At 39.0% G+C, this 25,233-nt stretch overlaps 1 protein-coding gene across 8 annotated transcripts in view; it reads left to right on the forward strand.

Moving 5' to 3' along the window:
* Positions 1-25,233, forward strand: part of prkd3 (protein kinase D3) — a 388,805-nt gene that overhangs the window by 151,907 nt on the left and 211,665 nt on the right. Inside the window, exon 1 of one of the 8 annotated variants that reach the window (XM_059648670.1) lies at positions 1,255-1,396. The exons of the other annotated variants lie outside the window; for them this stretch is intronic. The gene's annotated coding sequence lies outside the window, so the exon portion shown is untranslated. Of the gene's footprint in view, positions 1-1,254; positions 1,397-25,233 lie in introns of those variants that run through there. 8 annotated transcript variants of the gene reach the window in all.

A 25,233-nucleotide genomic window follows, 5' to 3' on the forward strand; every position in this document is an offset into this window, starting at 1 on the left:
TCTGAGCTGCAATCTATTACAATAACTACCTTGTTAAAATATTCTAAGCTTGTAAACACATGATGAAAACATGCTAACTGTGACCTCATCAATCTGGAACGTGTGTTTAAAGTGATGGTTTTTCAGTGTAGAAGTGTGTGGCAATTATTTTGAGGGGAAAATCTGCTAATTTATGATTGTTGCCTTGTACCAAATTAAATACTGTCTAGGAAATTCATGCTTTCCTTTTGCTTTGTGGCTTTTAGTTTAATGAATAATTTGATGCTAAATGAGGTGAATGATAAATTCTTCTAAATTTCCTTCTGTGAGAGTCCAGTTGACCATGCATTGTCACAGACTGCATCACCTTTTAAAGGAGTTTACACAACTTTAAAAAGTAGATGCTAAAATCGAAAAATAGTCCTCTGGAAATTCTAGAAAGCAGCCTTTGGGGGAGAAAACGATTATTTTGTGCCCTATTAACAGGTATGACAGTGGTATATTTAATAGTTTAAGCTGTTTATCTTTAATCTGACTGGATACATTTTAATGAAATTAAGCATTTAATCCATTTGCATCATTTCTGTCTCTTTTAGACCATTGATTTTACTAAGTGTTATGACACTCTAATAGCAGACGATAGCCCTTTTTTGTGTAACATGAATCATAATTATAATTGCAGTTTTTTATTAGTGCCAATTTATTGGACTTTTGAGATATTCTGCTGGGGGATCAAGAGAATAACCTGCCCTAAAAGTTGCAAGCATGTGTATAACAATACAATCAATCTCATTTATAAATTAATGAAAACTGATACAGCAAACCTTTTATTAACCAGTACGTATGGGACCAAGAGTGTATCGGTTGATCAAATATTTAAGATAATCAAGCAGTCTGCGTAACCACGGTAAACCCTGTAAATACAATTAAGTCACCACTGAATTCATATATTGTTGACTGCTGACTTGAATTAGTCAATTGGATACTTTTGACTCCAATTAGGATATGCCTTTTATGTGTTAGGGGAAATAAAAATATGATACACATGGCTGAGTGAGTGGTAGCTGTGGAAATAAAATTCAAGTTCAACTGAGTCTAATATTTATGTTGCTGATGAGCTAAAGTAGGAGTAAACATATTGTCACAATAGTCATAAAATGTGAACTGCCAATTTTGAACTTCCATCTTCTAATTCTATTACCTGAGAATTGCTGGGACTAAAATCTTCTTCTGTTTTTTAAAAGAAGAGAAAATCCTGACAACAGGTGGGACAGAGATTGCCTGACCAGCTTGAGCCAAGATTGTGAAATAGTGATAACACACTATGGAGCTGGAGAAGCACAGCAGGCCAGGCAGCACCAAAGGAGCAGGAAAGTTGACGTTTCGTGTCAGGATCCTTCTTTAGAAATGAGAAGAGGTAAGGAAGGTGGGAAATAAATAGAGATGAATGGGTGGGGTTGTGGAAGGTGGGTGGGATGAGGGTTATAGGCGAGTGCAGGTAGGCAGTGGTTGGGATTGGTCAGTGGGATGGGAGGGACAGCAGGTGGGAGAGAAGATGGACAGGTTGTGTCAGTTCAAGGAGATGGGGATGAGAGGGAGACTTGGACATGGGATGAGGCCAGGAGTGAGAAGATTTTAAAACTGGTGAATTCCACACTTAAGCCATCAGGCTGTAGGCTCCCAAGACAGAATATGAGGCGCTGCTCCTCCAGTTTGTGGGTGGTGTCATTGTGACACTGGAGGAGGCCCAGGATGGACATGTCACCCAGTGAGTGGGAGGGGTAGTTAAAATGGTTGGTGACAGGAAGGTGTTGTTGTTTTGTTGCGTACAGAGCACTGATCCTCTGCAAAATTGTCTCCGAGTCTACACTTGTTCTCACCGATGTAGAGAAGGCCACATTGGGAGCAGTGGATAGATTAGACCAAGTTGACAAACATGCAGGTGAACCCCTGTCTGATATGGAAGGTTTGTTTTGTATCTTGAATGGAGCTGGGAGGGAAAGGCGTCAGGGCAGGCGTAGGACATCCTGCGGCTGCAGGAAAAGGTGCCGGGGGTGGTGGGGTTAGTGCAGAGTCTGGAGCAGATGAGGGAATCATGGAGTGAGTGGTCCCCTTCATCTTCATAATACTGTGTTGTCTTTGACTCCAACATCTGCAGTTCTTACTATCTCTCAGTCTGAAACAGGGCCTGGTGATGCAAATTGGAGAAACATTCATTCAAGAAGAGCTTGAGGACACTTTCAGATTTGAGGATACAAGACTAAGGAAGGGCATAGAAAGGGTTAATGGTAGATGTCTTTTCCTTTGGGTGGGGATTTCAAGACTAAGAGGCATATTTTTAATGTGAGAGGAGAAAGATTTTACAAAAGACACGAGGGGTTAATTATTTATGCAGTTGGTGAACTTCCTAGGGAAGTAGTGGATATGGCCACATTTACACCTTCTAAAAGACACACAGATAAGTATGTGAATAGGAAAGGTTTGAAGGGAAATGGGCCAGGAGCAGGCAGTTAGGACCAGTTTAGTTTGAGGTTATGTTTGGCATGGTCTGTTTGGACCAAAGGTCTGTTTCTGTGCTATATGGCTCTAAAAGATCTTAGTTAAGTAACTGTGGTCTTAGATTAAAAATACAGCACCTAAAGGACTCTAATAGAATAGATTAGGTTATAGAACATTACAGCACAGTGCAGGCCCTTCGGCCCTCGATGTTGTGCCGACCTGTCATACTGATCTCAAGCCCATCTAACCTACACTGTTCCATGTACGTCCATATGCTCATCCAATGACGACTTAAATGTACCTAAAGTTAGCGAATCTACTACCGTTGCAGGCAAAGCGTTCCATTCCCTTACTACTCTAATTATATATTTTAAACTGCACGTACTTGACCTTTCTTTTGTACCAAACAAATTCTCCTTTTTAAACTTTATGCCTGTGCTTCTGTGTGTGTACTTTGTCACATTTTGTTTTTTTTTTAGACTTGTTAGGTAATGAAATTCCCTCCATTTCACTCAAAAAAAACAATTTGCAGTTGGTGTATTAATTTTAACGAGTGCTATTTTAGTTGAAGTATCGTATGCTTGTATGCTGAAAAGAAGTGTTAAAAGTTTTTGTTGCAATTGATCAAGGAGGTAAGAGAACAGCGAGGAGAACCTGAAGCACGCACCTCACCTGGTTAAAACCATATCTGTTTAGAAGTGTTATGACCTCAGCAGATGTCATTACTGGGTAAGTCAGATCCCAGACTGTAATCTTGCGTGACAGATCATAACTTTTTATTTTACATAAGTGGTTCTTCACTGCAATACAAGCATGCAATGCTGCAGATTTGGTTTTAACCGTAAAACTGAAGTTTATTATGCAGAAGAAATGAAGACAGAATAACCAAACTGTTTACAGAGAACCCACATTTTAAACCTTTCAAAACACACAGTAAATTACAACTCTGTTAATCTGAACAACACTCCCTTATAGCAGCCTTCGAATGCTTTTTAGCCAACTTGAGCATTGTTCAATTTTTCTCTGAAATTTGAAACATAAAGCTTTACTTTATCAATTTCTGTGTCCTTTTAAATGTTGCTGTCACCTTATGTCCATATTAAGACTAAATGACTCATTTAGGAGCAACTCTAGTGGTAAATTGCAACAAATGAAGTGGTTTCTGTTTTGTCATTGAAAAACAAGGTATCAAGTAATAGCACTAAGGTGTTGTTTCAGATTCAGCCTCTAGTAGGTTGGTATAATTCAATTAAATACAAATTTATTTGTTGCATCTCTGTTAAAGAAATGGGCTAAACATGTCAGCCTCATTCTTTTGCATTCATAATTTGTTGTTAAATTTTAAAAATTATGTTTGAAACTAAATTTCCAAATCCTCTCCCAGTTTCATGGGACATTTAAATTACATTTTGTTTTAAATCATCCTCTGTTTATCTCGTCCTCCTTTTCTGTTTCAGATTTTGTTCACATTCTGCCCCTTCCCATTACTCTGTTTTTCTTTATCCTCGCTATCCCTTAACCTTTGTCTCTTCTAAGCATTTTTTTTTTCATTTCTAAGAAAAGCTTGACAAAGTCCAGCTGTGACATCACAATTTCAGGCTTCTATTGTTCCACTTCTAAATGTTGGATAATCATTTGAACCATTTCATTTTTATGCCTTTAAACTTTTTACTTTTAAATTCACTTTATCTGCTAACTGTTTCTAGTTTTAGTCAGATTTCAAATAAGCCACTGTTTTATTTTCTGCTTCAAGTAAACTTTTGGCAGCATTCAAAGCCATCTTTAAATTTTGTTCAGTCAAGGTCAGTGCAATGTAGCTTTTAATATCCGGAGCCAGTGTTTGTCCATTATTTTAGGAAGAAAGACACCTGTCTCTCTCAAATCCAGTAAATTCAAATCCAAATCCACCCAAAAGACCCTAATTGTTATGATTACAGCTGATAATACAATGAGACCTGTGATGTGACAGATTGACATCGGCTTCAATAGATCGATTTGTCTTGTTAGATTTAATGAGTGATTTTTCGCTGGAATGCAGGCATGCAATACTGCAGATATATTTTTAACAGTTAACATAGAGGTTCATTATGGAAAAGAAATGGAGGTAAGATAGAACAAACCAAACTAGTTACAAATAACATGTTATATTTTGAAACCATTGTAAAGCAAAATTGCATTAATCCAAATAGCATTCCTTTATAATACTCGCAACAGAGAGAATTCCATTCTCAATTGCACCTATTAGCCTTGATTTAATCCTGGCTTTAATTCTCAGCTTTAAGAATATGATAGCCTCTTCCTGCAGTCTTCATATAACTGAATTTAGAACGTTCTAAGTTTTAAATAACTCTGTCAATGTTTTAACCAAACACTTCTGGTTTGGAACTTTTACTTTGGGTTTTTGTACTGAGATAACAACCTATTTTTAACTGTTCAAAACTACCTTTTTTTCTTCTAGAGTGACTGTTATGCTCACCCGGCTACAAGCCTTAACTAAAGGGGTTTTCTTCAAGAAATGAGTGTTTCTTCTAATAATAAAAAAATCCATGACCTTTCTGAACTGAAACCAAAGGCACAGCTATTTACTGTCTCTGCTCATAAAACTCACCTATAATAGTGTTAGGGTTTCTAAAACCCTATTAGCCTCTAAGAATTGTCTCTCCCATTTTGCTTTCTGAAAGAAATCATCATGGCTACAGAAGAATCATGGAATCCCTACAGTGAGAAAGAGGCCATTTGGCCCATTGAATCTGCACTAAACCTCTGAAGAGTATCCTGCTCTTCTCTGTCAAGTCACATTTACCATGGCGAATCCATCTAGCCTGCAAGCTACAGGGAATTTAAGTATGGCTAACCCACTTAACCTGCACATCTTTGAACTGTGAGAGGAAACTGAAGCATCCAGATAAAACCCTAGCAGACACAGCAGGAATGTGCAGACTCCACACACAGTCACACACGATTGGATTCTAATCTGGGTCTCTGGCACTATGTGGCAGCAGGGCTAACCACTGTGCTGAAGAACAAGTTGATCTATTAAGTCCCCTCATAGATACAGATCAAACCCTAGAGGCACTAGTACTAAATCCAGACTTTGAAACAAAACAATATTAAAAATGTATAAATTGCATCACAGCAGCAAGCTTTTTTTAAATTGGAAATGAGGAATGGAACTCTGTTACTATTTTGCTTTTAGATTGAGGTGATGGAGCCTTGACTGTCATTCAAATGACTGTCGAGCTGTCTGTGTTCATTTCAGCAACAGGCTTTTATTTATACACTTTCTACGTGCACTGCAAGGGTTCTATATGAGCTGAGTGTTTTGTCCATGATGTCTGTCTGCATAACATTATCTCACTCTAGTCATGTGACTTTATATCATCATTACAGAGTGATCTCTTGGACTCATTTTTCCACAATTACTGTAAGGAATCATTAAAAAAACTGTACTAATTGAGTGTTCACAGGTGCTACTTCTATCTGGCACTGGATTTTATGATGTCAAAATCTTGCCACATTTTTTCAGCTTTTTTCCTGAATACGTTACTGTGCCTGGAATTAGAATGGGGAAAAACCTAACTTAAAGGAACTTTTCTTATTCAATTTTCATAATTTCCAAAGCAAGAGTTTAACCAAAATGAGTAATTACATAATTTGTAAAGTGGTCTTTCTCATCCATTGAACTACCTTTGGTGACATTTATTATGGTACCATCAGAGCCAGTCATCTCCCTCCAGAACATCACGACAAGAATTCCTTATGGTGGTGTCTTAGGCTTAACCATTTCAGCTGCTTCGGCAATGATCTTCCCTCCCTCTCAAGGTCAGAAGTATAGATACTTGCTGCTGATTTCACAATATTTAGTGCCACTCACCTGCGATAGGTTTAGTGTTAACTCCACAGACACTTGAGTATTTTCTGTCTTAACGCAATAAAACCCGGACAGCAACCAGGCTTGAGCTAATAAGTGGCATGTAACATTTGTGCCATGATGTAGCTGGTAATGACCATCCCTGAGCAAGAGAATCTTACCTTTGCTCCTTGAAGTTCTATGGAATTACCATTGCTGAATACTCATTATCAACATTCTAGCTGCAACCATTGACCAGAACTTGAACTCAACTAACCATATAAATACTATGGCTACAAGAGCACATGGGAACTTAGAATTTTGCAGCAAATAATTTGCCTGTTATCTCCCAATGACTGTCCATCATCTCTAAGGCACAAGCCAAAAATATGATGCAGTATTCTTCTTTTCGTTGGGTGAATGCAACTCCAATGACCTTCTACAGCATCCAGAACAAAGTAGCCTTCCTGATTGGCACTGCCTCCACCACCTTGAACCTCACTCTCTTCAACACTGATGCACAGTGGCAGGGTGTGTTTCATTGTCTAGATGCACTGCAGTAACTTGCTAAGGTGCTTCTGACAGCACATTCCAAACCTGTGACCTATCATCTAGAAAAGCAAGAATAGCAGATGCATGGGGACACCACATCCTGGACATTCCCCTCCAAGTAGCATATCCTCCTGTGGGATCTGTATTGCTATTCCTTCACTGTTGCTGGGTCAAAATCCTAAATTTTCCCCTCTTACAGCACTAGCCATTAACTTCAGGAAGTGGAGTGGAGGGCGTGTCTCTTTCTGGATCAAGGTGAAGATGCTCGACGGTGTCAAGTTCCTGCGAGTGATGATCACCAACAGTCTGTTCTGGTCCACCCATGTTGATGTGATGCTTCAGAAAGCACAACAACATCTCTACTTCAGGAGGCTAAGGAAATTCCGCAAGGACTCTTGCCAATTTTCATAGATGCAGCAAAGGAAATATCCTGTCTGGATGCATCGCATTGTGGCATGGCAACTGCTGTTTCGAAGACCACAAAAAAACAACTTTAATGCAACAAGTTAGAGGAGACCCACCACCTCATCAAAAGTGTATTCGCTGGGATTGAATTCACAAGGGAAGAAGGAAACAACAATCAACTACAGTTTCTGGATGTTAAAGTTGAGAGTTAGATCAACAGGGAGTTCTAAACCTTAATACACAGAAAAGCAACCCTTAACTTCCACAGCAACCACCCCAATGCCCACCAACAAAGCTGCATTAGGACACAATTTAATCGGGCCACGACACACTGTAACACCCTGGAACTACACAGGAAAGGGGAAGAGCATATATATAAAATCCTTGCTATAAACAGATATCCCCACAACTTCATCCACTGGTGCCTTCTAAACCAACAACAACAGAAGGACACAGTGCACCCTAACACACTGGCCACATTGCCATACATCAAGAACATACCAGAACTGAGAAAAAGATTCCTAAGACCACTACCAATCATGGTGGCCCACAAGCCCACAACCATTCTATGACAAACACTTGCAAGGATTAAAGACCCCATTCCCACAACATGCAGAATGAATCTGGTTTACAAAATGCCATGCAATGACTGCCAAAAACATTACATTGGGCAGACAGGAAGGAAAATAACCATCAGAATTCATGAACATGAACTAGCAACAAAACGACATGGCGAACTCTCCTTAATATCGCTACAGTCAGACAATGAAAGCCATCAGGTTAACAGGGACAAGGTAGCCATAGTAGCCCAAGCCACACATAGACACGCATGGGAGTTCCTAGAGGCACGGCTCTCCACCTGTAATGCAATTAATAAGCACTTAGAATTGGACCCCGTAGACAAACTCATACAGATCAAACCCAGAAATGACACTACTCACCATAACGGACCAAATAGTACAAATTCCAGGCAGAATAGCAGACCACTGCTTTATCAGAGACTCCACTGATGATATCACCTAGTGACAAAACATTTGAACGAGGACAAGCCAGCTTGGCGAGCAAGCAACAACCTCACCCACAACCCAAGCTACAGATCTTTGCCAAAACTTTGAACATATGTTTATGCGAAAGGAAAAATGTGGGCTAATTATATACTTAAAACCTTCAGAAGAGAATCTAGCATGATAGCAGTGAGGGAATGCAAGGAGTATTTTTTCTTTTAATAGTTTTGTGTATTTTAATGATGGAGCTTTGTTGCTAGGTTCTTACCTGTGTTGGTATTATGAAGAAGTCAGTAGTAATGGATTACACCTTTTGAGGCAGAGATTCTAATGTATCATACTTGTTAGCTAGTGGTCACGAGAAAGGTAAATGATGCAATAGGATGAAGGAAAATTTCTTCATTGATTTTATTTACAGTTTTCTTTCAAAGAAAACTAAGGGTCTTTTGGTCAAAAATGAGGCAATCTGGTCTGCTGCCACACATTACGGGGCAGTAATAGAGGAGTGAGAATATATTGGTTGACAATTGTTTGGTGGTATGGAGGAGAAGGGGAATGAAAAGGCAGTGTGCACATAAAGGTATTGACTATGTAGTAGATGGTAGTGAAAGGCAAACAGGTAGAAAATAGAGCACAGGTTTTCCTTGAAAATGCTACACTAGGTCCACCAGCTGCCTTTTGTTAGCTCCCTTTAAATTATGCACCATCCCTCACGGGTGGATGAAAAACACCATGAGGAGAAGTAAACCAAGAGAAGCCATACAAGGAAATGGTAAAGAAAAAAGAGAGAATGCATAGCAAAGAGGGGAAGGAGAGAAACCCCAAACAGTTTAGATCGGCAAGAGACATCTTGTGTTCTCCAACTGCTGTAAATGGTGCAATGAGAAATTGGCTATTAATATATTTCATCAATGCACATTTTCGATGTTTATCATTATAAAATTGTGTTGGCATCTATAATGGACATTACCACAGTATCAAACTGCAATGAGACCTGTCCAACTAGTGAAGTACTGTAGCATCACTTAGAAAGCAATGTAACAGTTTCCATTACAAATGCATTAGAAATGATGTATTTATTGTTATATGCATTTGTTTCATTGTCATGTGCAAAAGTCAATATTAACATTATAAACACAGACGTAGGAATATGTGGTGTGTCTTATTGAAGTACAACATTCAGCCTATCAGATTTGTGCCAACTTCGTGAGATCCAGATAATTCCTTGCTTTTTGCCTATAATTGCAATGCAAGTTTTTATTCAGTTCACTTCGGAAGGCTGCTATTGAATCTGTATTCATTGCCACCACAAAACAATGAAATCCAAATCCTGAATATTTGTGTACCAGAAGATGATTTACGTCATGTTGCCCCAATTCTTGAAGTCTGTGCCCTCTGGTTGATTCTGATCAAATAAGGTAGAGCAAAATCAGATGATGCTCTGATGAAAAGTCACGTAGGCTCGCAACTTTGAAGTAACAGACTTTAAAATAAAACACAAATCAAATTAGCAAAATATAAATAACACTGTAATATTGTCTAATGTATCCATACCATAGATGTTATTTGATTGATGTATAGCCAGAATTGTTTAGTTTTCACTTATTAATACTGTAATTTGAACAGTTTTTTTAATGAAAGTTTTCGAGAGCTGTTGAAGGGATTATATGTACACGTCATGCCATAGATTAATGAGACTTGAGTCATTAGCACAATCCTCTTTTCACAATCCTGCCCAGAGTTTCCCGTTTCAATCATGTGATGCAAAGGAGACTACATAAATCATATAAGCAGATTTTATGGATTTCATACTTGTGTTAACAGCCTGTTGATTTTGGAGCAGTTTTCTAATGAGCATTATATGACAAATTCTTCAAGTGATATTTCAGAAGGGAACGTGGCATTTGTAGCACAAATGGTCAGTAAGTCTTGATTATTGAGAATACAGTCAACAGTCCAGTATCCTAGGATGCTGAAGTATTCAGTTACACAATGATTTCTGTGATATATGTAGGGATCTGTCAGAAGAAGATTGCTGACGCACTTTTAATACATACCTACGTTTATGCTATTGTATTTATCTTGCTGCTGCTGCCCATTAGCTTTAAATACTAAAATGAAAGTAGCAAGCCTACCTCTCTTTGCCTAATTGTTGAAACACAGGTAAATGGCAATAAAATTTGGGATTGGGAAATACATTTTTTTGCTCAAAATAGAGGCTGAGTGTTTGCAAATAAATATTTAAGGCAGAGATAATGGGAACTGCAGATGCTGGAGAATCCAAGATAATGAAATGTGAGGCTGGATGAACACAGCAGGCCAAGCAGCATCTCAGGAGCACAGAAGCTGATGTTTCGGGCCTAGAGTTCATCTGATGAAGGGTCTAGGCCCGAAACGTCAGCTTCAGTGCTCCTGAGATGCTGCTTGGCCTGCTGTGTTCATCCAGCCTCACATTTTGTTATCAAATATTAAAGGCAGTTCTTTTTAAGTTAAGTACCCTAGGCTTTCTTGTATTGAATTCAAGATGAAGGATACTTTGAGAAACAAGTTTCAAGTCCTGAGAGAAATTATAGATCTAAGAATATTCCAATTAGACTAATCACTAATGTTGCTGCACTAAAGCTACTGAAAATGGCCATAAGACCATCAGATGTAGGAGCAGAATTAAACCATCAAGTCTGCTCTGCCATCCAATCATGGCTGGTAAGATTCTCAACCCCATTCTCCTGTCTTTTTCCTACAGCCCTTGATCCCCTTACTAATTAAGAACGAATATATCCCTTAACAATAGTCACTATCTTGGACTGCTCAGCCTTCTGTGGCAATGAATTGCACAGATTGATCACTTCTGGGTGAAGAAATTCCTCCTCAATCAGAGTTATCAAGGGTCGTGTATTCACTCTAAGGCTGTGTCTTTGGCACTCTAAGGCTTGGTCCCAGTCCCTCTTACTAGTGGAAACATCATCTTCTCCATGTCCACTCTTTACCAGCCTCTTCGTATTTTGTAAGTTTCAATGAGATCTCCCTCCTACATTTCACTGAGTACAAACCCAGCATCTTCAACTGCTTCTTATATGATAAACCCTTCATTCCTAGGATCGTTCTTGTGAACATCCTGTGCCCTCTTCAATGCGCTCATATCCTTGCTTAGGGAGCAAAACTGCTTGTAATATCCCAAATGCAGTCAGATCCTGACCCTTTATACAGCCTCAATAGTACATCCCTGTGCTTGTATTCTCGCCTTCATGAAATGAATGCTAACATTGTATTTGCCTTCCTAACTGCCACATGAGCCCGCATGGCAATCTTAAGAGAATCCTGAACTAGGATTCTCAAGTCTTTGTGCTTCAAATTTCTGAAGCCTTTCCCCATTTGAAAATAGACTACACGTCTATTCTTTCTACCAAAGTGTCTAACATCACACTTTCCCATATGGTATTCCATCGACCATTTCTTTGCCCACTGTTCTAGTCTTTGTCCAAGTGCTTCAGCAGCTTCCCTGCTTCCTCAATGCGAATTGCCTCTCCACCTATGTGTATGTCTTCTGATAACGTAGCAACAATGCTCTTAGTTCCTTCATCTAGATCATGAATGCATTACAGGAATAGTTGTGGTCCCAACATTGATCCTGTGTGGAACTCCACGAGCTATTGTCCTGAAGAAGACACCTTATTCCCACTCACAGCCTTCTGCCAGTCAGTCAATCATGTATCAATGCCAGTATCTTACCCCTAACACCGTAGGATCTTATCTTATTTTGCAACCTCCTGTGCATTTTGTGAGAGGCCTTCTGGAAATCCAAATAAGTTACATCCATTGGCTCTCCTTTGTATAACTTACTCATTACCTCCTCAAATAATTTTAACAGATTTGTCAGGCATGACCTCCCCTTGACAAAGCATTGTTGACAGCCCTATATTACTATGCGCTTCCAATCTCATCCTTAATAATGGACCCTAAAATTTTACTAATTACTGAGATCAGGCTACCTGACCTATAATTTCCTGTCTTCTACGTCTACTTCTCTCATTTATTTAACAGGGGTGTTATATTAGCCATTTTCCAGTCCTCTAGGACCCTCCCTGAGTTTCTGAAAGATCACCACCAATGTCTTCTTGGCTATCTCCTTCAGAACTCTGAGGTATAGTTGATTGGTCCTGGTGACTAGTCTACCTTAAGACTTTTGAGCTTTCCCAGAACCTTCTCCTTGGTGACGGCCACTACATTCACCTCCATCCTGACTCTTTTTGAAGTAGTAGAATGCAATTGGTGTCTTCCACTATGGAGATTGATGCAAAATAACTATTCATATCCTCTCCATTTCTTTGTTCCCCATTACTGCTTCTCCAGCCTAATTTTCCAGCTGTGAAATGCTTACTGTCACTTCTCTCTATTACCGTTTATAGCTCTAAAAAATGCTTGTGCAGTCTTCTGTATTATAGCTATCTTACCCCTGTTTTCCATCTTCTCCCCCATTATTACTTTTTTTTAAGTTGTCCTCTGCTGACTTTTAAAGGTTTCCAAATTCCCTGGACTCCTAGTAATCTTCACATTTGTATGCTTTTTCTTGCTTTTATGCTGTCCCTGACTTCCCTAGTCAACCATGGTTGCCTTATCGTCTCTTAGTATGCTCTTGCTTGAGGTGAATTTCAACTGAGCATCCCGGATTACCCCCAGAAGGTCCTGTCAGGAACAATTTTTCTGATGTTTCAATCTTGTCCTGTAGGTTTAAAAGTGCCCCATAAAAAAATACTCTCCTGTTCTCGTTAACCTCCCTATCTACTTCATTACTAGCTCTATTTTGTTCATGTCCTTTTCAAAGTTCACTTTTTAAGATGCTTAACTTGTTCCTTCTCTTCATTTTGAATAATGATGACTGACTTGTAAAAACAAAGGCCAAAGCCTTTCTTCGCAATCAGAAATACAAAGACTAAAGATTGAAACAGCTGTGGGAAATAGGTAATGTTTACAATAGAAATGTTGCTACTTTCCTGCAAACAGTTGGCTCCCAGATTAGACACCAGTACAATATTTTTATTTCCAGTACTGGTGGCCTATTTCCTGTGCTGATTATAAGTTTATGAGCTCCCGCATACTAAATCAGCTGAACTTTTCCAAACATTTATTGCAGCCTTTCTTTCTTCTCATGTTGTGGGGAGGGGAGAGGTAGAATTAAATTACTTGTCTGGGCCACATGACTGCAGATATTTAAAAAAGTATTTGCTTGTGACTGTTTAATTTTCATGTGGAAATATTTGTAAATGTTAACAATGGAATTATGATTAATGAAATCATTGTCAGATGTTGACTTCTCAAATAGCCTGGTGTACATGTGACTCCAGATCTGTAGTAATGTTGTTGACTCTTATTGGTCCTCTGAAATGGCTTAGCAAACTGCACAGCTCAAAAGCAATGAGTAATGGGCACTGAATGTTGGTCTGGCCAATGATGACAATCATGATCCCATGACAAAGTAGTGAAAAGTCAAAAATCTCTGCTGTGTTGTGTTTCCTCATTCTGCAGTTCTCCCTTTTGAGATTTTTTACCTGATTGATGCTCTGCAACTAGAAAGCTGAAAAAAAATGTTTATTAAGAGCTCCCATTACTTCGAGCCAATTCACATCCAGTAACTTGCTGTGCAAGTTGTGCTCACATTTTGACAGCTGTAGCAACTTGCAGTTGAGACAATGCAAACCATTCTAACACACAGTTGATTGCTGAATCTCCTCCTAATATGAATGGATCCTTTGCAAAACATTCTAGGATCAGGATCTGGATCTGTGTCTTTGCCAACAGCTAATTTGCTCTTTTGGGCTGATCTCTGCATCATTGAAATTCATGCAGTAGTTTTTGAGTAAGTCTCTTTGTTTGTAAACAATCTAACAGACGTTACTCTCCCATCTTCAATGGTGGAACTAAACAAATCACTCATTATATTGCACTCTTGTGATGATCGGTGTTTATTTCTACAATTAATTTACTCATCAGTATATTAATATCAATCCTTTTGATGATCGAAAGATCAATTGATTGAAATGGAATATAGTGAGATTTGTGTTCGTTTACGGAGTAGTTTGAAATTCTGGTGGCTGGCATTGATTCAAAACATTACTTCCTGGCCACCAAATGTGAAATTTATTATGTACTTGGTTTAATGGCATTGTGATTCTAAGTTTCATTCTCCAGTATCTATAATGGGATTTCTCTAGAAGTCTAGATGATTTCTGCTATGTAGAAATGCCATTTCTCATCAAATTTAAGCAACTCTTCTCTACCAGTGAATCAAATTTCCTATTTCACTTAAGTGAAGGTCTTTATGCAACCAAAAACAGTGCATGCAAGAAAGTCATTCAAGATGCACCTGACATTTTTCATTAGTTTTGAGAAATGTCTTCCTCCAATTCCTACTCAAACTAACTTGTTCATTAACAAATGCAAAATTTGCCATGAACCAGTGAAAGCAGTGTATTAGAATGCAATATTTTTTAAAAATTCCTTGATATATTTAAATGTGATACTTGGTGCAGTTTGCTTAATATAGCTTAAAGTATATTTTATCTACTTTTTTTTGCCAGGATTTGCTTCCTTAGCTATTAACTACTCACCAACTCTTCAACTCACCCATCAATGAGTCACACCTTAACGAAAATCCCGGTCCTGTGTGTTTCTGAGCATTTGCTGAACTATTTGAATGTTAAGTTGTTCACATGAAATTTAAACTGTACAGCCATAAAATTTATTGATAACGCATCCAATACTGTCCACCTTTTCAAAGCACAGATTGTACAACATCGCTATGCAGCCATTATTTTATTTCTTTTAAGTGGGAATATATGTTTACACAAAGTCTTGTGCTTTAGCCAATTCATTTGACAGCACTCTCTCCTGTGAATCAGACTGTCGTGGGTTTGAGACCACTTCAGGATTTGAACACAGGAATCTGGTCTGGCATTGTTGAAAGAGGTTATATCTTTTGGTGAGATGTTAAACTAAGACCTTATCTTCCTGTCACATGATTGCAAAAGATCCCATGGCCTCCTTTTGACAAAGGCAGAAGATTAATCTCTGGTGACTTGGAGCAGTTATATCCTTCCTTCAACATGATAAGAAGAGATAATTACATTGCAGTTTGTCGGATTTCAGTAGCAGTACAGCTAGTTAAGGTTGAGAAGAAGACATGTAGAATACTGCCCTTTATTGTAAGAGGTATAGAATACAAAAGTAGGGTCATAATGATAAAACTGTATAAAATACTGGTGAAGCCACAACTGGAGTCCAGTGTGTATTTATGGTCACCACATTATAGAAAGGATGTAATTGCACGGGAGAAAGTGCACAGAAGATTTACTAGAATGTTGATGGGGCTGAAGACTTGCAGCTACAAGGAGAGATTGGAGATGTTGGGATTGTTTTCTTTGGAACTGAGAAGGCTGAGGGATTGCATTATTGAGGTAAACTAAATTGTGAGGGGTAGAAATACAGTAGCAGGAGGACCCTGTTTCCCGTGACAGACTGTTCAAAAGCCAGGAGTCATTGATTCAAGCTAAGTAGCAGAAAGATTAGGGGGAATGTGTGGAAAAATGCTTTTACGCAGAGGGTGGTGGGTTTCTAGAATTCACTGCTGCAGTTGGTAGTGGAGGCAGAGACCCTAAACTCTTTTAAAAAGTACCTGAATCTGTACCTGAAGTGCTGTAAACTGCGGGACTATGGGCTCTTAACCCATGGGAAGATGGGATTAGAAAGGGTATCTGGGTATCTTTGGACTGGTATAGACAAGAATGACTGAATGACCCTCTTCATTTCTGTGGTCCTATCTTGTTATGCGTATATTAGCTGCCTCATTTTGTACATTGTGATAGTGACTGTACGACAAAAATATTCCATACTCTAACTACTTGCACCACCCTTGCTTCTTTGGAATGTCATTTTAAATCTGTGCTGTTTTGTTCTTGTTTTTTTTTAATGATGTGGGGGGTTGGGGGTAGGTTCTCTGTCTAATCTGAACAGCCTGCTCATGATTTTGTAAACCTCTATCAAATTGCCCCTCAATTTTCTTCTGTCCAGCAGAACAATCTAAACTTCAACCTATCCTCATAGCTGAAGTTTCACAAATAACAGTTTTGGCACAAGTTGAACTTTTAAAGCTTGTGTGCAGACTTCAAGAGTTCTCCATTTTCCAAACGCATAGTTTTTAAAATGGAAATTTGAAATATCTGTAATAACAAACATAGTCATGTAAAGTGAGGACTTGTGTGTATTAAGTCGCTGGGGGTTTTGGTGGTTTGGGGTGATTGTCAGTGGTTCATGTTTAAGTTTCTTTTGCAATTAATGTATAGCACTGATTTCAGAGCATGACTTGAGGTTTTTGATTTAGTCAACACTTTGACATTGTTGATGTTTCAAGATATATACTATAGGTGTACAATTTCTGTTGTGAAGGAGGTACATATTGGACTTGAAGCTTTAACTTTGTTTCTGTCTCCTTGTTGCTGCCAGACCTCCTGAGTTACTTTATGTTTCCGTTCTGGATTCCTAGTCTCTGCAATATTTTGCTTTAATTAATGCGGTACTGTTCATACCAAAATTTATCATTTGCTTCTTGTGATAAAGGCTTCTTATAGCAGCCCTACAAAAGTAGTAAAGCCTGGTGTCTGCTACAGAACTGGAAGTGGCTTTGCATCTTTCTAAAAGGCATTTTGCTGAGTCACTGTGTTAATTCATGTAAAGTGGGGTTCTAATGGATGATGATTTAGAAGTGTTAGGCAACCTGCTGTGTAATTCTACATCAAATCATTTTTGAAAGTGCACATTGATGATATAATTTTAAGGACTTATGAAACAATATAGTCTGATCAGATATGCAGTAGGAAATGGAACTTCAGTGATCTTACAAGGCAGAGCCATGTGTTTTAGTCTTCCCCCATGTTTCTCCTGGGTGCTACTGGAATGACTGTGCTGTTTAGTGAAAAGTAGGATTTCTGTTTCAAGCTCCTAACATCAGATCTATGTAATCTCAGTTGCGCTAACCTGATACTATACAGAGCAGAGGCCTAGCTGTTTTACTCCAAAGTAAGAGAAATAAATATTGGAGATAGAAGATTATACACCTCCTAGAGTCCAGTTTCAGAACTACATTGGATGATGCCCAGAGGATTTTTGCTTTGCTCGTCCACACAGTACAGAGTTGAGTCTAGTTCAAGAAAATGCATGAGGAATTGAAAAAAAATTGAATTCTTCAAATTACATAACTCCTCCTTCTTCAGAACAGATTGCCCATAAGGATGGAAAGTCATCTTTTTGGGTTCCAAGAGAAGACCTTGCCAAAAAATACATTGGAAGCATTTTTGACTCCAGTGACAGCTATTTTGTTTGTTAAAGTTTTATTCAATCTTGAATTGTAGTTTCTTACATTAACGATCAAGGTTGGAAGCTATTTTGGATTCAAATTACTTGAATATAGCAGTGACAGCCCTGCAAAGTAAGGGCCTAAATAATAGATTTTAAAAGCCGAGGTTTACCACTAAAAGTAAGAGAGCTTTGTGCTTTACTGAACTGATTTTCTATATGAAATGAGACAGTAATGCAATATGATGGGTTTCCTATGTGCTGTGCCATATGTATTAATATGTTGGTTTGGCACACCCATCAAAAACAGGTATACAAATAAAGAGCGGGAGAAGAAAATGTTGGCCTCTTGGACCTGCTCTGCCATTAAAGAAGACCATGGCTGATCTGACTGTAACCTTAAATCCACATTCCCATCTACCCTGATAATCTATCACCTCCTTGCTTATCAAGAATCTATCCATCTCTGCCTTAAAAATATTCAATAGGTGCTTCCACCACCTGTTGTGGAAAAGATCTCCAAAGACACTCAACCCACTTAGAGGAAACAAAGCGACTAATTTCCATTTTAAATGGGCTCAGCATTATTTTTAAGCAGGTGTAAATTCTGCCTTTAAAGAAAACATGGTTTCCACATCCAACCTGTTAAGATCTATTCGGATCTTGTTAATTTTGACCAGTCACCTCTTGGTGTTCTAAACTGAAGCAGATACAATGCTAACATGTCCAACCTTTCCTCATAAGACAACACATTATCTCTGTGCCCAATGCAATTTATTGATGATTCATTTTAGAGTCACATGACTATGGTTGTGTCTTTTGTCTTTGTCAAGGCACTGTACCCAATTGAGGTATCTAGGATAGAAGGCAGGGTGCACCCCATAAAACTCTCACCACTGTTCTACATTCTACATTCGTTCACCTTGTCCTTTGATCTCTTAGTGATTACCAGGACCTACTACTATTCTTATTGGAAATAATTTGAATATGGTGCTGCTAGCTGGGATTCCTGCTGCCAAGGCTGTAAATCTGAGGAAGGCCCTTTCTTGGCCTGAGGTGTCACCCGCTATCTTGGTGCCAGCATTGCCTCCTGCTTTGTTTTTATACTTTGTGTAGCAATTATATCAGCTCCCATAACATAAGAACTAGGCGTGGACTACCATTGTACTGAAAGGCTTAGCACGTGTTTATGGCAACGCCTGATATATCCATACTGTCATGGCCACTTCAGTGTCTGGGCTAATATTAAACTGTTTGATTATAACAGTACTGTGCTTCTATCAGTATGCCAGCTTCAAATACGTGCAGATAAGGTGGAATCTTTTTTACCTTCAGGTCACATGCATGTCTCCTAAAGCTATATTGCAGACTGACTGAAATATAACGCAACCGAGGGCACTTAATTCTGTTGGAGCCCACCCATTGGAAGTGATTGGGGCTCCCAAGTGATGGAACCCCTGTGGGGCAATTAATTTCTGCCTCTTAGTAAGACTTTGGATTTTTCTTGCTTTCCTAACAGCAATTTGCGTAAAGAGAACCTGGGAACTCTGCTGAGGAATGATAAAGGCAGAAAAATAAGACCTTTTTCTGGTATAGAAATACGACCTGTGTTGTTGAAACCTTTGACATAAAGCAATAATCAAAGTTGAATTGGTATGTTTTTAACTGTATCTATTCAGGATAAGCAAACTGGAAGAACTGGATGAGGTAGTTCAGTCACATAAGCCTGTTCCACCATCCCTGTTCAGATCTATCTACTTGCTGAGTGATAGTAAGAATTGTTGATGCTGCAGCCAGAGATAACATAGTGTGGAGCAGGAGGAGCACAGCAGGCCAGGCAGCATCAGAGGAGCAGGAAAATTGACATTTTGGGTCGGGACCCAAACGTCAACTTTACTGCTTCTCTGATGCTGCCTGGCCTGCTGTGCTCCTCCAGCTCCACACTGCGTTATCTATATCTACTTGCCTATCTGTCTTACCTCTTCCATATTGACAATCCTTCAAAGACCTGACATTTCACTAGTCTTCTGGATACCCCTAATTCCTTCTCCCCATCATTGATGTTCATGCCTTAGTCATTTTGGAATTCTGTTCCTAAAATGTCAGCTGTTAGTCATTAAAACCAACCACTTTGGCCAAGCTATTAGGCAGTCATCCTTCTTTAGCCCAGTCTTTAGATCTGTTTTTGTTTGATTACAGTAAAGCACCTTGGATGTTTTACTGTATTAAAGTTGCAGTATAACTTCAGGGTTTTTGTTGTGATCTTCTGAAAATATTCAGTTGGATTAGTTAGGTGTGATCTGCCTTTCCCAAATACTAATCCCTTAGATCAGTTTATACTTCAAATGCTCATTTATCCTATCCACGAGTGATAGGTTACAGTAATTTCCCTGCCACGTGCAACTAATTCTCATTGTAGTAACTTTACTACACATTTTAAAATGTAACATAAACACACAAGAAGATACAAGATGAGGAGCAAACTATTTGGCTTCCCAGGTCTGCTCTACCATTTGATAATTTCATAGCTGATTTGTTTTATGACCTCAACTCCACATTCCTACTCCCTCCCCATATCCGTCAATTCCCTTAATCAAAAAACCAATAGCCCTCTTCTGGCACAAGAGGCTTAGGTTCAAGTAACACCTGTTCCAGAGGTGTGTAATAACATCTCTGCCAGTTTGATTTGAAAAACAGGTTAAATCAAACAAAAATCCTTAAATATGTTCAGTAACCCCACCTCCACAAAGAGTTCATCAAAGAGTATTTCATACACTAATGACTCTAGAGAAAAATAACAATCTCTTCCCTATGGTCCTAAATGGAAGCTCCAATTTTTAAAATGTGTCCCCTAATTTTAGACTGCAGAACAAGGGAAAACATTCTTTCAGAATCCACCCTACGAAGTTCCCTTTGAATCAAATATGCTGCTGTCAGATCGCCTTTCATTCCTATAAATTCTACTGGGTATAACGCCAACCTATTTGATCATTCTTCAAAAAATATGCCCTTAATCCTGGCATGAGTTGTGTGAACCTTCTCTGAGCTGCTTCTGATGCAGTTTTCTTAAGTAAGGATGTACATCAATCTGTTTTGATTCCTTTGTAAGCCAGGGTAACCACCACACCCATTTTACTTAAAAAAGGAAATACTTTCTAGTTAGCGAGTCAACTGTATCACTTTTGCAAGCGATCTTACAACAGTCTTGCGGGTGTGTATTTGTACCCCATGTCTGGACAAATGTGTATACATGTAGGGATGTATGATGTAGGTCTTCCTGTAGCAGACTGTATTACAAATGATCAATTGTTTTTAAAAGGGATAATGTTTGGAAAGCTGCTATGGCAATGGCTGCAGATCATTTGACCCTTATAAGGTCAGAATTGTTTGTCTAATTGTATTTTGCAGTGATAAGCAGGGAAGTCCTAGTACTGCAGAATAGGAAGTGACTTTGTATTTGTGCTGGTCATATCCTGGAAAAACTGGGCTTCTTGGTATGTTTTGAAATTTTTTAACTACCGGATGTTTGTTTTCTTTTGGTCACATCGAAATTTATTTGTATAACATTCGGGCGAGTTATTGTGTGACTTTAATCCTTACATTGTCCATGCTTTCATTTTCCATATTATCATTTTATCCTCAGTTTTCCAGAAAAGTTAGGAAAACATAAAGTATGTAGAACTGGGACTTATCAGGAGTTACCAGCGAGAAAATCAGTTAACTGTAGAAACTTCTAAGGGGTTTAGGTCAGTGTGAATTAAGACTTTTCTTTAGGAAACCAGTGAAGACTGACCTTGGGGATTCAACACATATAGAAACTAGAGCCTTAGTTTTGAAAGGTGAATGGGAGTTACTGCCAATATAATTTAACAGATGAGTTCAGGTTGCATTTTTTAAAAAATTCTTTTCCTGGAATGAGGCTGTCACTGGTTAGGCAGCATCCCTAATTGCCCATCCCTAGGCCTGTACCTAATTGCCAAGGGCCACCGCATTGATGTGGCTTTGGAGTCACATGTAGGCCAGACCAGGTCAGGATGGCAATTTTCTTCCCTAAAGGACATTGGTGAACCGGATGGGTTTTCCAACCATCAACAATGGATTCACAGGCATCATTAGACTGTTAATTCCAGATATTTATTGAATTCAAATTCCACCATCTGCTGTGGCGGGATGCAAACCCAGGTCCCAGAATGTTATCTGGGTCTCTAGATTAATAGTCCAGCAATAATACAGCTAGGCCATTGCCTTCCTCTGATATGAGAGGATGACCTTGACAATGCTGATGGTGGAAAGGAATTGGTTGTTCTGCTGAAGTACTCTTCAACTGTTATAATTCAAGGAAAAGCCTATCATTTCTTCAGCAAAATCAAGCCATTCTGTGGCTTTACCGAAATTGATTCTATCACAATCAGCATCTTGGGAGTTACCCTTGACCAGAAACTGAACTTGATTAACCATATAACTGCTGTGGCTAAAAGAGCAGGGGGTACGAGAAGTTACTCACTTCCTGACTTCCCCCTATAATCCTGTCCACCATCTTCCAGACAGACACCAGTGATGTAATGGAATACTCCAGTGTTTGCCTGGATGAGTGCAGCTGAAGAAGCTTGACACCATCAGATCAAAACAGCCTGCTTGATTGGCACCACATCCATAAACATTTCTTCCCTTCACCACGAGTGCATTGTAACAGCAATGTATACCATTTATCAAGATGCAACGCTTACGTAGCACCTTCTGAATCCTCAACCGTTATTGTCTAGGGGAACAAAGACAGCTGATACACGGGAGCACCACCATTTGCAAGCTCCTCTCCAAACGCTCACCACCGTTATGGGAAAGTACACAATCGTTCCCTCAGTCTCACTGAGTCAAAACGCTGACATTCCCTCTGCAACAGGATCTTAAGTGTACTTACGTGAGTGCACTGCAATGATCAAAAAGACAGCTCACCAAAACCTCTACCTCAAAGGCAACTACTGATGAAAAGTGAATGCTGACTCAACCAGTGAAGCTCACATTCTTTGACTGAATTTTTAAAAAATTTGGATTCTGAATTTTCCCCATTTCTGAAGAAAATGTAACGACCTTAAACCCTTGGTGCCTTCCTCACATGTTACTGGTGTTGATTGGAAATGGATGTTAGGAGTTTCCAGTAGATTTGCATTAAACCAGATGAATAGTTATTTAGAATAAGGCTCCTGATTGTTTATATTTGATCATGAATTATCAAACCAACAAATTACACCACCTTTTTCTTTGCATTTGAGTCTCCCAACAAAGTTTGTGTGTCGGTTTGTATCCACCATTAACATGGCATCTGGGATTCATTAGTACTTGATAGGTGGTAAAGGGCAACCTCTGAAACCATTTTTAATTTCAAAGATTTAGTATCAATTCAAATTACATATTGCTAAAAAAAATCGCAAAAAATTTACATTGAAAAGATCTTGATTTGTAATATGTCCTGGGGTGGTACAGTGACACAGCAGTTAGCACTGATGCCTCACAGTACAGGGGTTCCAGCTTTCGGAGATTGTTTGGAGTTTGCATTCTTGTCATGTCTGCATGGATTTCTGTTTGTTCTCCACCCACAGTCCAAAGGTGTGCAACTTGGGTGGATCGGCTGTGCCAAATTGTCCTGTGTTGTCGTAGCGGGGTTAGCTAAGGTAAATAAGGTAACGGGGATATGGTGGAGTTGAGAGTATGGGTTTGGGTGGGATGCCCTTCAGAGGGTCAGTGTAGACTTCATGAACTGAATGGCCTCTGTCTGCACTGCAGGCATTCTGTGATTCTATGAAAGCAATCAATTTAGGGTTTGTGTTTTTAGATGTGATGCAGTAATTCCCAAAAGCTTTATAATTTATTCCACATGCAATTTAAACATTGGCACTGAAGTAGTAGCAACTGTGCACCGTGCCACATATAGTCTCTGTCCGTGCTGGAGTGAAACCCCATGTGTTGATGCCAAATTTAATGCTTCCACGCTTTTTAATCCGTTCCAGTAGTTTGATGCATATAGAACAAGTATGGCACAACAGTAAAATTGAGCATGAAATAAATAAATATAACATTTTGAATTGTTGATAGACTAAGACAAAATCAAATCAGCTATTTATTGGAACTTCATTGGAAATTGATGTGCAAGAGAGACAGCAATCTAAATTGGTACATTAGAAAACAGTGTTATTTTAGGTTATTTTACTCCTGAATGATGTCTGACAATAATGAGCTCCATATCTGAATATGACAGCAAACACATTGAGAAGTGAGAACCATTAAATCAGGCCCACTGTTCTGTCTAACCCTGAGAATTCCGATTGTCACCTTTCTAACAATGCCAGTCTCTGCTTTGCTTTCTTTATTGAACCTCCTAATTCTGCTGCATTCACTTCTTAGATCTTTACATGCAGCAGTTCAGCTTCAACTAGTATGAGCTTTTGTTGGCATAGTGTATCATACTCTCTTGCTTTCATGAATAAATATAATTAATACCGTGAACGAAAAAAATGTTAGCAAAGCCAATGAGTTTGAAGGCTGAATATTCCCCTGAACCTGATGCGATGCATACAAGGATATTAAAGGAAGCAGCTATACAGATAGTGGATTCACTGCTAATAAGCTTCCAAGAATTCTTAGGTTTTGGAAAAATTCCAGAGGATTGGAAAACCATGTTTACACCTTTAAAGAAAGGAAGGAGTCAAGAAAGCAGGTAAATCTAGGCCAGGTAGCATAATGTCTGTTATTGGAAAAATGTTCCAGTCATAGGGGATGCAATATATGATACATAAAGGTGCAATAGAAGATGGAAAATTGGCTAACTAATAGAGAGTTGGGATTAGGGAGCATTTCAGGATGTCAACTTGTAACACACGGAGTGCCACAGGGATCATTGCTGGGACCACAATTATTTTACACTGATTATTAATGATATGGATGAGGAAAGTGAAAGTACTATAGATGCATTTGCAGATGACACAAATTTAGGTGGGAAGGCAGGTGCTGTAGATGACACAGAGAGACAACAGAGGGATATAGACAGCTTAAATGAATAGGCAAAAACTTGGTAAATGGAATCTTGTGGGAAATGAGTGTCTGTATTTTGATAGGAAGAACATAGAGTAGATAGCCAGAGACTTTTCCTCAGGGCGGAAATAACTATTACAAATGGGGAATAATTTTAAGGTGATTGGAGGAAGCTGTAGGGGAGATCTCGGAGTTAGGCTCTTTACAGGAGAGTGATGGGTACGTGGAATGCACTGCTGGTGGTGGTAGTGGAGTCAGATACATTAGGGTCATTTTAAGCAACTCTTGGATAGGTGCATGGATGATAATAAAATGTAGGGTATGCAGGGTAGTTGATCTTACACTAGGATAATAGGTCGGCACAACGTCGTGGGCTGAAGGGCCTGTACTGTGGTGTGCTGTGCTGTTCTAAGTTCCAGCAGAAAGTTACAGCACAGGGGATTTAGAAGTCCTCATTCGTAAATTACAAATAGCTAGCAGGAGCATGTTCAGTGGGTGATAAGGGAAGGGCATTAGAATGTTGGCCTTCATTCCAATGTGACACAAGTGTAAAAATAGAGATGTGAGGCTGGA

Source organism: Stegostoma tigrinum, chromosome 9, assembly GCF_030684315.1.
Source record: "Stegostoma tigrinum isolate sSteTig4 chromosome 9, sSteTig4.hap1, whole genome shotgun sequence".
NCBI lineage: Eukaryota > Metazoa > Chordata > Chondrichthyes > Orectolobiformes > Stegostomatidae > Stegostoma > Stegostoma tigrinum.